Below are 13,089 nucleotides of genomic sequence, written 5' to 3' on the forward strand. Positions count from 1 at the left end.
ATGTGTGTTCTTTTGTGATTGGGTTACCTCACTCAGGATGATATCCTCTAGATCCATCCATCTGCCTAAGAATTTCATAAATTCAATTGTTTTAATAGCTTAGTAGTATTCCATTGTGTAAATGTACCACATTTCTGTATCCATTCTTCTGTTGAGGGACATCTGGGTTCTTTCCATCTTCTGGCTATTATAAATAAGGCTGCTATGAACATAGTGGAGCATGTGTCCTTATTACATGTTGAAGCATCTTCTGGGTGTATGCCCAGGAGTAACTTCAAAGAGTTTTTGCTATTCTGAAATTTTTAAAATATACTTACTGATAAAATAATTTCTCTCCTAGAAACACTGACAATCTTTTTAAGTAAACTGATTGTTAGACAATGTATATAGATATATAATGAGTTTTAAATATTCTCTCACTATGTCAGGTGGTATCATATAAGGGCTTTTGAATATATTTCTTAATGATTCTTTTTTTAATATTTTATGCTTAATTACCAAAGAATATTTTGTATGTTTTGAAACAATTTAGTATTCAACATTAGATATAGGGTCCTCCTCAGTTATGTATAGTATTAAATATTCGTTAATTATATTTTGGGGTATGAAAGGATATGAATATAAAAGCTGAACAAAATTTTTATGTATTATTAATACGTTTAATGTATAAAATGCATTTAAATAATAAAATTTAGGAAAATGTTAAAAAAAAAAAAAAAAAAGAAGTTCCACAGTACAGATGTGTTCAGTAATCAAGTAAAACTATAAAGTAGCCCAACCATAAAATGTGTTAGGAACAAAAGTTAAACACAGCAATGGAAGAAATTACCTTTAAAAAAGACATGCAGCAGAACAACCCAAACACAAAGTACAGAAATAGCATTAAGTCTGGACAAAATAACTCAGTGGTTAAGAGCACTTGCTGTTCTTCCAGAGAACCTGAGTTCAGTTCCAGCAACCACATCAGACAGCTCACAGCTGCCTGTAACCCTAGTTCTAGAGGATATGATGCCCTCTATTGGCCTCTGGGAACACCTATACATACATGGCATATGCTCACACGGTCACATGCATACACATAAATAGAAATGAAATTTTAAAAGAAATAGTGTCAAGCATGAAGAAGTTATACCTTTTTAGAAACCTAATGTTTACTTTTGAGGGGAACTGAGAAAGGTTCTGACTATATAACCCTGGATGGCCTGGTACTATATAGCTTAAGCTAGCTTCAACCTCCCAAGTGCTGGGATTATAGGTGTGCAGTACCTAGCTCTCGAGCTAAGATTTTAAAGAATGCTAAATAAGGATACAGGGGGAAGTAACTAATAACGTTGAGAAGCTATCGGATAACTAACTATACAGGATATTTCAGGACTGTTTTCTAATATTATAATGAATTTATATTAATAAAATATATGAGTACTGGAAAATTTAAATACCTGATATATATTAAAACATGTCAAATTAATTCTTTAACCAGTACAACACAACAACAATTTTTTTTTCCTGTGAAATTTCAGAAATACACAAAATGTTTTCCTTAGGCCTGAATAATCAAACAATTGGTTAATAAAGTAACATGAAAGAATTCATGTTATACTAGAATTTGAAATAAATCAAAGAATATATATTATTCAAGAAAACTTCCTAAGTTAATGCATATTATCCTACGCTTGCTGATGTGGCTGTAGGTTGCCATATGAGGATACGTCAAATGTGGCTAGGATAATGAAAGAAGTGGGTTATCCATACAGAAGTTGGAAAGGTAGTACATGGAGTCCCTGTGACACCTGCCCAGTCTCCCCAGTAAGAATGGTGCACTTTACTGTACCAGTGACCCACACCAGGAAAGTGATACCACTACTGTGAGCTACAGAACTGTCATCAGTTTGCCACATACCTACTCCCTTTTTTCTGTAACTACCAATACATTCAAGATAGGAAACTGTGTTATCCCTCCTGCCCTGAAGCACCTCATAATACTTTCTGAAGCCACACATCTCAACCAGAAACCCCGACAAATGAAGATCTCTTTTCCAATGTTACGTTTGTCACTTAAGAATATTTTACTTTCTTAGTCATGGAAGAGCGTATTCTTGTTTATTGACAAAACTTCCACCATTCAGTTGGCATCAGATTCTGACCTTCACAAACAATATTCTTCACTGTTAAAATCCTGTGTGATGCTGGGTTATTAGGCATACTTTTCTAAACTATTATTCAACTGTTTCTAGGAAAAATATAGTTCTTTACTAATGGACAATAAATAGATGCCTCATAAGTAAATGAAAAAATGCCCAGGCTCATCAGTGATCAAGGAAGTAAAGATTAACACAATGTATCTAGCTCTACCAAATCAACATGTAGAATGCTAATCCCTCTCTCACTCTGATCATAGAAGTATTCATTTGTCAGCTTTCTGGAAGAGAGATTAGTTCTAGGAATCTAAAAACCTTTAAAAGTACATGTGTATGTGGACATCTCTGGGCTGGGCTGTTGCCTGAGACAATGTTGATGCTGAAGGGCTGAGCAGAGCTGGTCCTGCCCCTCATTGGCTGCAGCACTCAGGAGAGCAGGCACCCCATCATGCATGGGCAGCACAGTAGAGATGGCACTAGTGGCAGGGGCAGAGGTAGGGGTGGGGGATGGGGGAGTGAGCTGGCCCCAGAGGAGATGAGAATAGGAGAGCTGGTCCTACCTATTGGCTGAGTTAGGGAGACGGGGCAGCAGTGCAGGAGAGCTGGTCAGGTGTTGTGGGTACAAGAAAGTTGGTGGGCTAATCAACTCAGCTATCTTCCAGGCCCAGATCCAGGGCTTTGAGTTGGCCCATTCCAACATCTACCCCATCTGTGAACTGCTGGAGAACATGAAGGGGCAGGCCCTGCAGAACCAAAGCTGCAGGACCTCTGTGACACAGAGTAACAACAGGATATTCCAGAGGAGTCCTGGTGAGGATCCAATCAGTATTGACAGTGTAGCAGAAGCCAGAGGACTTGAAACAGACCAAGGACTCATTGTAATGAACATTTGCAAATAAAGATATTTGGACAAAATGGTATGCTGAGACACACTGAAGCTTGCTTCCACAGCAAGAGTTTTTAAAATTTTGTTCCTTTCTTTCTTTTCTCTTGCATGTGTATGTATGTGCGTATGTGGGGGGTTGGGGGGGGAGGCATTGCAAGGGCAGAGGGCGGATACCAAAGGATGGGGATTGGGGTGCATGATGTGAAATTCAGAAAGAGTAAGTTTTTTTTTTTAAGTACATGTGCACAAGTATGTACATCTTTAAACCCAGCAGTTTACTATTTGAGACACAGTGTAAGAAATAATGGATAAGTATATAGACTAGCTTCTCTTAGTATTTCACATTATTATGTAGGACTAAGCATCCCTTATTGTTGATGAGTAGTATCACACTACTTTTTGTTTACCCAAATACTTAATAAAATATATTTATGCTGTTTCCTACTTTTTTCAGTGCTGGGATTAAGATTAGGGTATCTCACTCCTGCTAGGCTAGAACACCTTGGATGCAGGAACTGTACAATAAATGCTATTGCTCTAATTCCTTCATAAAACATTTTCCCCTTGGTGCAGGCATCAGGAGAATGATGCCGAATAATCCATAATGATTCCTAGGATATTCACAGTTCATGAGGCAATGGGAGGGAAGCATAGCAGAAAACAGGAAGAGCATGAGCTCTAAAACAAGGAGGGCATAGAAAAGATAAAAAGGGCTTCATGGTTACTGTGGTATATTATATGGGAAGGTACCTTCTGAACATCCAAAGATGGTGACTGGATAAAGTGTGAACACAGTCAACAGAGAGATGCAGGCACAGGGAGATGCAGCTCTAAGAAGTTACTCAGGGTATGCATGTAACATGAGGACAACTCTGGACTGGGGACACAGGGATCAGGAGAGTGGCTACAATGGGCTGGCTGTGCAGAGGGGAGACCCCAGAAGAGCTAGCTGTGTTTCTGGCCCAGGTCTCTCCCTAGAATCTTCACGCACAGGACCTGGTCAGAAATCCCAAACTGCCCTGGTTTCCCTTTGAGCTTCCAGTCAATTTCTGGTACTGAAGTGTCCACATCAATGACAGTAGGACCAGGTAAGTCCCATGGAGCTGTGAGCTGACATTCTGACCTCTTGAGATCTGAAGATATACCATCCCCCTTGTTAGTCTCTTCCAGAGTCTGGAAAGTCACTCTCCTTTTCACTTGTCTCTTTAAGAATTCCTTCCAGACAGACAACTTTTTCCCTTTTTCTATTTCTCTCTGGAAAGTTCTCCAACTATCTTAACTTCCTCCATCAGATTCTCCTTGTCTTTGTCTACACCAGGCTATAAGAGAGGCTGTTACTGCCCCTAACTCAAATGCCAACTTGTCTTTAAGAAGCTGTTTTATCTTGTTTATGGCCCCACGGTAGTGTGGACTCAGGATGCTGACGAGTCCACAGCAAGGTGCCTGCAGCCTTGGGCTGGAGCATGTGGCCGCAGTTTCTTTTCATAGACACTGCAGGTGCTTTGGCCATTTTTTTAAATTTATTTTTATTTTATGTAACTTGTACGTGTTTGATGGTATCAGATCCCCGGTACTGGAGATATAGACAGTTGTGAGCTACCATATGGGTGCTCGTCCTTTGGAAGAGCAGCCAGCAAGCTTAACTGCTGAGCTATCTCTCCAGCCCCTGACCTAACTTTTATGTAATTAATTTTTTAATACGGTCAAGTTTAACAATCAGTCAACATCATTTGTTCCAAATATTGATCCCCGTGGCTAGATGTGCAACTTAGTACAATGCTTGGCTAGTACACAAGGCCAAGAAGTCTTATCCTATTACCATTAAAAAAGATGTATTTTTCCCTCATTGAGTTATGTTGGTGATTTGATGAAACAAACAAGCAAACAACAACAAACAACAAAAACTAAGTAACCATATATACTGTTATGTGTATCTAAATTTGTCAAATATATTTCCTGTATCTACTGTGAACATATAACCTTTATTATTTTGTTAATGTCGCGAAAGGGTGAGAGCTGAAGTTCAAAGTGAACATTTAAAATTAACACGTGATGAATTAGTAGCCAGGAAACACTTAGAAATATGGAGATAAATTAAAATAGTAAAGAAAAAGTTGATAGTGAATGACTCCAAGGAGTAGACCCAGATAAAAGTAAAATTTGTCATTTAAAAAAATTTAGAATTGATACTTTATATGAAATATTCAAATAACATTGGAAACAAGTTATAGAAATTAAAAGGATTTTTAGAGCTTTACCTTTTATGGATGTTTCTGCTTTATTTCATAAAGAAATCTGGGACATTAGTAAAACCTTAAGAACCATAATGTAATGATGGAAAACAGAAAAAGGTATTACACATATTGTTCCACTTCAGGAAACATCTGGAGCAGAGAATATGAGGTAAAGACATTCCATTGTTTATCTCGGTCAGTGAAAGGGTTCAAGAAGAAATGAACAACAGATTGAAAACAGTGGAACTGGGTGAATTTCCATGTCACTCAAAATAAGTCATTTAAAGGGTCTGAAGAGAACTGTAGAATAAAGGGTGTTCCTTAAAACTCTTTATTTTAGAGAGTCCAGAGGTATGATGACTCAGAAGTAATGAGTCATTTAAAAATAATGAAACTATTGCTTTGCCTGGAAAACAGAGGGGATTTTGGCTGATGACTCAGGATGGAAACTGCTTCCAAGACAACAGTTTGGAAGAATAGAGAACAGGTACTATAGAACTACTTAGTAGGGGAAACAGGGGAAGAGGCCTGGAATATTTTATTTACTGCATTCAGTTTTAAATAGTTGAGAAAATAAACTGAAAAAGAGAAATCATTTCATAAGAGATTTTCTTATGTTCTAAGAAAATATATATATAAGTATAAACAAATAATACTTTGAGTTTAAAAAAATGTTTCAATGAAGAAAATATAAAGTTTATTATAAGAATATTTCAATAGATGAAATAATTTGAATAAACATGAGGTAGGAGGTGCTTAAAATCTTTCTCTTGTTTTATTTTACTATTCTTTTGTTACTGTTTAAGATAAGTACTCTCCATGTAGCCCTGGCAGTCCTGGAACTTGCTATTAAGACCAAGCTGGTCTTGAACTCACAAAGATCAGCCTGTTTCTGCCTCCCTGATGCTGGAATTAAAGGTATATGCCACCAAAACTTATACTTACCATCAGTAGACTTGCTAACCGAAAGGGGGAGGTCTTGCATAGCCCCACCCCTAGACAAAGAACTACAGGCAAGGACCTGGAGAGATGGCTTAAACTCTGACTTTACCTACCAGAGGACCTAGGCTCTATTCTCAGTCCCACATGGCAGCTCACAACTGTAACTACAAATTCAGGTGATCTGACAGCCTATCACAAACATACATGCAGGCAAAACACAAGTGCACATGAAATAAAAATAGTTAAAGAAAAAAAAAAAAAAAGAACCCCAGGCAAGTGATGACTTGTGAGAGAGGAAGAATTAGTCTCCCCAAGGATGAGCCTCTCATTTGTTATCCAGTACCAAGTGCTCAGTCCTGAAAACATTCACATATACGTATAAGAAACACTAAATTGACTTAGCAGGTTGTCATTCATTTCCCCCTCTCCCTCTCCTTCCCTCTCTTTCTCCTTCCCTCCCTCCCTCCCTCTATGAATTTGAGAGGTAGTAAGGGATATGGGAGTAACTGGAAAGAATAGAAGCAGGGAGAAATGATGCAACTGAATAACCCCTCTTCTCTGTGTTAAGCTGGAAAACGTAGGGCTGCTTGTACAGCATCTGCTTCTGTACCAACCCAATCTGCCAGTGTGGTCAAGCCATTTCCCCTCACTGAGACCACAGCTTCTCTTCTTGGGAAAACAATATATAAAATGGTTCTGGGGTCCAGGGAATAAGAGAAAAGCAGAAACTGCTTTTCTTGGTTTGAATTAGGAAAAAAATGTGTTTATCGGATATTATTTGAAGCATAATGAACTGACAATTCATTTTTAATGCATACCATTTATAAAGCTACTGCCTCCAGAAAGAAAATTTGAAGGGCTGAAGAGATAGCTGAGTGGTTAAGAGCAGTGGCTGCTCTTCCAGTGTGAGCCTGGGTTCACTTGCCAGCACTTATATAGTGGTTCACACTATTGGTCTGTAAGTGCAATTCTAGGCAATCTGATGCCCCTCTTCTGGCCTTTATAGGCATGAAGTGTGCACACGGTGGACACAGAAACATGGGGGAACCCTCCCCCATATATAATTTTTTTAAAAGCAAATTTGGTATTAAACAGTTAGTTTCCAGCAAACAAATACTAAAGTTAGGGATACAGCTAGCTCAGTGGTAGACAATTTTCCTAGCATGTGTGAGACCCTAGATTAAACATCTATCACACCACAAACCCCATTATTATATATTCTGAAATATCAAAAACATTTGTCTCGGACATTATACAAGAATAGGCAGTTAATAGTTTTAGACACTCTAGAGTAATGGTTATGCTTTAAAGTTAACAAGCATTTGATGCTGCTACAGGTCAGATACTCAGGTCAGATCAGGATGCATTGCTACACTACCACAGTGGGGTCTGGAAGAAGGGGATGTCTAACCTTTAAGTCATGGAAGCCAGCCCCAAACAGGGACTGCCACACCCAGTGCTGGAGCAGAATAGAAGCAGTTGGCTGCAGGACAGCAGGAGAGGTGCTAGGTGAAGAGAGGGAACAAGGCAGACAGTATCTTCTGCACAGTGTTTGGTACCATTCAAATATTTTGGCCTCTAGGGACGAAAGGGTAAAGCTGGGTCAGGCAGGTATCACAAAACTCTTGCTGGAAGTTGATGGGAAAGGAGTTAAATTCAGATTTACACAGGTCTGCCACTTTATGTACACCTCAGTAGGCTCCAGAAGCAAGCCAAGGAGGTTATGAATGAAGGTAGCTCAAGGTATAGTGTACTTATTTCTTCTAAACTGAAATATCCCCTCTCAGTGGAAGGGTTAAGATTGGGGACCTGAGTTGGGCAGTAATGGTGCACGCCTTTAATCCCAGCACTTGGAAGGCAGAAGCAGTCGGATTTCAGCGTTCAAGGCCAGCCTGGTCTACAGAGTGAGTTCCAGGACAGCCAAGGCTACACAGAGAAACCCAAAAAAGCAAAGCAAAGCAAAACAAAAACAAAAATAAAAACAAAAAAACCCAAACAAACAGAAGATTGGGGACCTGAATGAAATTTAAAAGGTTCAAGAAGTAAACAACATTACAGGTAGTTGTGAGCCACCATGTGGTTGCTGGGAATTGAACTCAGGACCTCTGGAAGAGAAGTCAGTGATTCACATGATAAGTACTCACTGATAAGTGGATATTAGCCCCAGAGCTTGTGTCTCTAGCTGCATATGTAGCAGAAGATGGCCTAGCCGGCCATCATTGGGAAGAAGGCCCCTTGGTCTTGCAAACTTTATATGCCCATGCCCTAGTACAGGGGAACGCCAGGGCCAAGAAGTGGGCATGGGTGGGTAGGGGAGCAGGGGGAAAGGGTATAGGGGACTTTTGGGATAGCATTTGAAATGTAAATGAAGAAAATACCTAATAAAAAATTGGAAAAAGAAAAAAAAAAAAGAAGTAAACACCACTTTGACTCTCAGCAAGCTCTTTAAACTCAGCAGACTCAGAAGAGCCTCCTTGCCAAGGTGCTGTCTCTTCCACAGCACAGACTGCAGCCTGGCGGAGACTCCACAACACATCAAGTTGCCTGGGAGGTCCCGAGTGAACTGCAGGAAGGAAACTTTTGAGTCACTGCCCACTAGACCTGGCTTTGCAGAGACAGCAGCTCTGAGCCAATCACGAGTGCTCCCGAGGAGCCATCTCCATGCTCTTTAAGTAGCCCTGAAAACTAACTGCTTCACTCAACGTGGGTGAAACTGTGTCTTTGGTCTGCAGTTGGTGTCCTACCTGAGGTGACAGACATTGTTCACATCTTCCTAGGAAAGATCATAGAACAGGGCATAAGTGACAAACTTACGAGCCAGATCTGAACAATTCTTTATCTTTAGATCCAGTGCCTTTCAATATCCCTCTACAACCACAAATTCTGGTCATAAAGTAAAAAGAGATTTATTGTTCCTTTAAATAGGGGCTGAGAACAAAATTTAGAAACTTGCAAATACCAGGAAAGTGCTTTACCACTAAATTATACCCTGAGTCACTAAGAACTTAAGTACATTTAAAAATACCAATTTATATTAGTATATACAATGTTCAGAGCACTCTAGAAAAAAATCCCAGCTTTTCTCCATTTGTAGGAATTTATGTAATGAAGGAAATGAGACAAAAAGACTAGATATTAATTCATTCAATGTGTATTTATTTAGTCCTTCATGGACCCTGATGATGATTTCTTTGGGGCCTATTTCTCTTCCTGCTCCTCCCATCATCATCATCATCATTTTGTGAGTATGAGGGGGGGGGAAGGAATATGAACATGAATATGAATGAATTCGGCTGTGTGCCAAGGAGAGCACATGGAAATGAGAAGATAATTTTTAGGAGTCAACTCTCTCCTTCCAGAATCTATAGATCCATAGGATCTATAGATTAAACTCATATCATCAGGTTTGCTCAGCAAACATTTTTTATAGAGGGAATTGTCTTGCCAGTACTATTCTTTTTGTTTAGGAGAAAGAGTCTTGTGTGTCCCAGACTGCCTCAACTTATGATCCTCCTGCTCAGGTCTCAAGAGTGCTCGGATTTCAGTGCAGGGCTGCTTGGTTTTCGAGACGGGGGCTTACATTTTAGCAAAGTGACATGAGTCCGAGTGTGACTCTTCCCTGAGATGCGATGCCACTGAGGAGTTCTGAGCAGAGGAAGGACACGCTTTCCTCACTTTTTAACAAAATAATTCTGCATATCATGATGAGAACAAACTACAAAGAACATGAGGAAAAGAAAATGGAGAACCAGAAAGAGGTTTCCTGAACAATCTAGGCAAAAATGATGCTGGTTTGGACCAGGTAGGAGAAAAAGGGTTAAAGGAAGGTTAAGGTTCTAGATGTATTTTGAAAGTAGAGACAATGAGACAGATGTGCAGATTTTGTGGAAAAGGTAAAAAATGAGTCTTTAGAGGGGCTGGAGAGATGGCTCAACAGTTAAAATAACTGGCTGTTCTTCCTCATGACCTAAGTTCAAATTTCCAGCACCCACATGGTAGCTCATGATGTTCTGTAGCTCCAGCTCTAGAGGACACAGTGCTCTAGAGCTTCTGTGTATCAGGTGTGTGTATGGCACACAATACACACATGTATAGACAAAATTAAACACAACTCGAAAGGTGTGCTTTGTTTTGTTTTACCTGAATAACTAGAAGATGTGAACAGAGGTTAGCTACGCTTGGAAGACCACAGAAAGAACAGATTTGTTGTGGGAAGGGAAGTGGTGGTGGCATGTAAGGTCAGTGGTTCCATATTGGACATCGGTTCTATGAAAGGGTGTTCAATTCCTGACAGAATTGAGATGTAGATTAAGGAGAGGACTAGGGGCTGAAGATTTGGCAAATGGATATTTGTGAGTTCAAGGCTGCCCCAGTCTATATATAGTGAGCTCCAGGCCAGCCAGCACTATACATTGAGACTGTTTGGGGATGAGGAATCATCGGAAGAGACTGAGATGTGGCTAGAGACAAACTATAATAAATGTATTTCATCTCTGACTCAGATGTCTATATCTTCTAGTATGAATGAATCCATGGTAGGTTAACCTGAATATTTTAGCAAGAATGAAAACACCAGCACAGAAATCAGGTAAAACTCTTACATCCTTCTCAATTATTGAAAAGTATCCTAAAGGCCAAGTGAAGAAGGTGTTTCAAGGAGGAACTGACCAACTCATCAGAATGTTAAGTAAGTACTGAGAAATGGCAGAGGTGGTCATCAGTGTTGTCAACTGTTAAGTCACACTCTGTCCCTACTCCTGGAATTATGGAGACAGAAATATGGTGATATGTTTGAAAAGAGAGAGAAAGAAAAGAAAAATTACCATTAAAAAATAGAAAATGGCTTCAAAAAGTTTTCTGGAAGTTTATGTAAAGCATAATAAAAAAGATGGTTTTATAGGGATGGATCAGGCAAAGAATTAGGTCTAACTGGCCCTATCTATGATTTAAGCCATGCAATGCAGCTGAATTGAGAGGCTCATGAAGTGACAATGTATAGAAAGGAAATATGCTGATGAGTGAAGATGGAATCTAAATGTCTACCTTGCATATCTCCTGAAACTTTAATCCTTCTGAGCTCTATGGAACTCCCGTGGCTGGCACCAAAATCCTCCTACTCTTGGCCACGTCTCAGAAGCTCTCTGTCTTCATATTTAATCTCAAACACGACACCCTGTAAGGATGTGGCTTTCACTGCAGTCCTTGTAGAGGAAGACTCACACTCCTCAAACATGCAGGAGGACTGATTAGTGCCCTTCTTATTCCACACTGCTAATTACAGAATACTCTCTCTTTGCCCTGTACAAAAATCCCCTGCCTGGGTCACATACGGTCAGGCTCCATTCCCCTACTACCTTTCCTACTGCGGTCACTTATGGCTCTTCAAGGTCATCTTTTTTCATTCCTTGGTAATTTTAGATTCTGGCTCACTATCACTCAATACTATTTCTGTCACAATTCTTATAGATTTCAACATCAAAAAAAGCCTGTCTGATAGCATGACCTCTTCATTTCTTGACTGTTTCTACACAGTAACATTGATCTTGTTCTCTCTAGCCTATCTGAGCCACTCTTGATCACACCCCTATCACGCCGGCCATCTAAGAGTTAAAGTTTAGTACCTACATCTGAAGTTGCATCTTTGTTGTTATTTTGGATTTTAAGACAGGGTCTCACTATATAGATCAGGCTAGCCTCAAACTTACAGGCCAGCTCAGTCTGCCTGCCTCTACCTTCTGAGTAATGGAAGGTATGCACTACCATACCTGGCTCTTTGTTTGCTTAATTCCCTATTGGGGCTAGAAAGATATCTTAGCAGTTAAGGGAATGTACTGCTGTGAAGTTTGGGTCTCAGCACTCTCATCAAGTGGCTCACAAACACCTGTAATTCTAGCTCTAGGAGATCTGATACCACTAGCCTCTGTGACAGCTGTGCCCACACATACATACTCACCACCACTCCCTAATTATAAATAAACTAAGCCTTTAAAGAATTCCCTAATGCATCCTAATGCAAGGTAATTCTTCTATAGATATCTTCTGGCAAAGTTGAGGGAACACTGGTAGAGTAGGCCCTCTGCAGGAATTCATGCTACCAACATCAACTGATGACAGGAAGCAAAGCCAGGAGTGGACATGCCTGGATTTCCAGCACCCAGCACCCAGCAAGGCTATCTTGAATTTGAGGCTAGTCTTGACTATATAATAAGACCCTAACTCTTCCCCAAGCTTTTGTTAAAAAATATAAAGAAAAATAACAATGACCAAACAGCAAAAACAGGGTATGCTATGTTGACTCCCCATTTTAATCAGGCCCTCAAAAGGAATATTAATGTTATTATATAATCATTTATATCGTATATTAAGGACAAGGAGGGACATGTTCGAAAAACTGCTATATAACTATCATTGAACATACTTAGATAAATCTAGAAGGTAGAGTTTATTAGGCATTGAGGTTATATGATACAATCTAGCTCCAAGGCTATAAGCCTATAGACCTTGTTACTGTACTGAATATTGCTGGAAGTTATAGTATGTGGTAGTTAAACTTTATTGTCAACTTGATGGGACTCAGAATTACATGGAAACATACTTCTGGATATGCCTCTCAGGGAGTTTCCTTACAGAAAAGTTAGGATCTACCCTGAATGTAGGTAGCACTGTCCCATAGGCTGGAGTCAGAAACTAAATAAAGAGGAGAAAGCCAGCTGAGCATCCGCATCCACTTATCTCTCCTTCCTGATGGTGGACTCAATGAGGCTGGCTTTCTCAAGCTACTGCCACCATGCCTTCCCTGCTGTGATGGACTATATCTTCACAAACTGTAAGCCAAAATGGCTCTTCTTGTAAGTTGCTTCCTGTCCAGCATTTGGTCACAGCAATCAGA

General features: G+C 39.8%; 1 protein-coding gene and 1 non-coding gene across 2 annotated transcripts in view; one reads left to right on the top strand and one right to left on the bottom strand.

The window, feature by feature from the left end:
• The window catches only part of Ppp2r3a (protein phosphatase 2 regulatory subunit B''alpha), a 133,128-nt gene that overhangs the window by 105,203 nt on the left and 14,836 nt on the right, over positions 1 to 13,089 (bottom strand). The window lies entirely within an intron of this gene.
• On the top strand, positions 2,035 to 2,161 carry LOC115032005. Its single transcript, XR_003837654.1, has one exon. It is a non-coding gene; the product is annotated as a small nucleolar RNA SNORA24 (small nucleolar RNA).

This window comes from Mus caroli, chromosome 9 (assembly GCF_900094665.2).
Source record: "Mus caroli chromosome 9, CAROLI_EIJ_v1.1, whole genome shotgun sequence".
Classification (NCBI taxonomy): domain Eukaryota; kingdom Metazoa; phylum Chordata; class Mammalia; order Rodentia; family Muridae; genus Mus; species Mus caroli.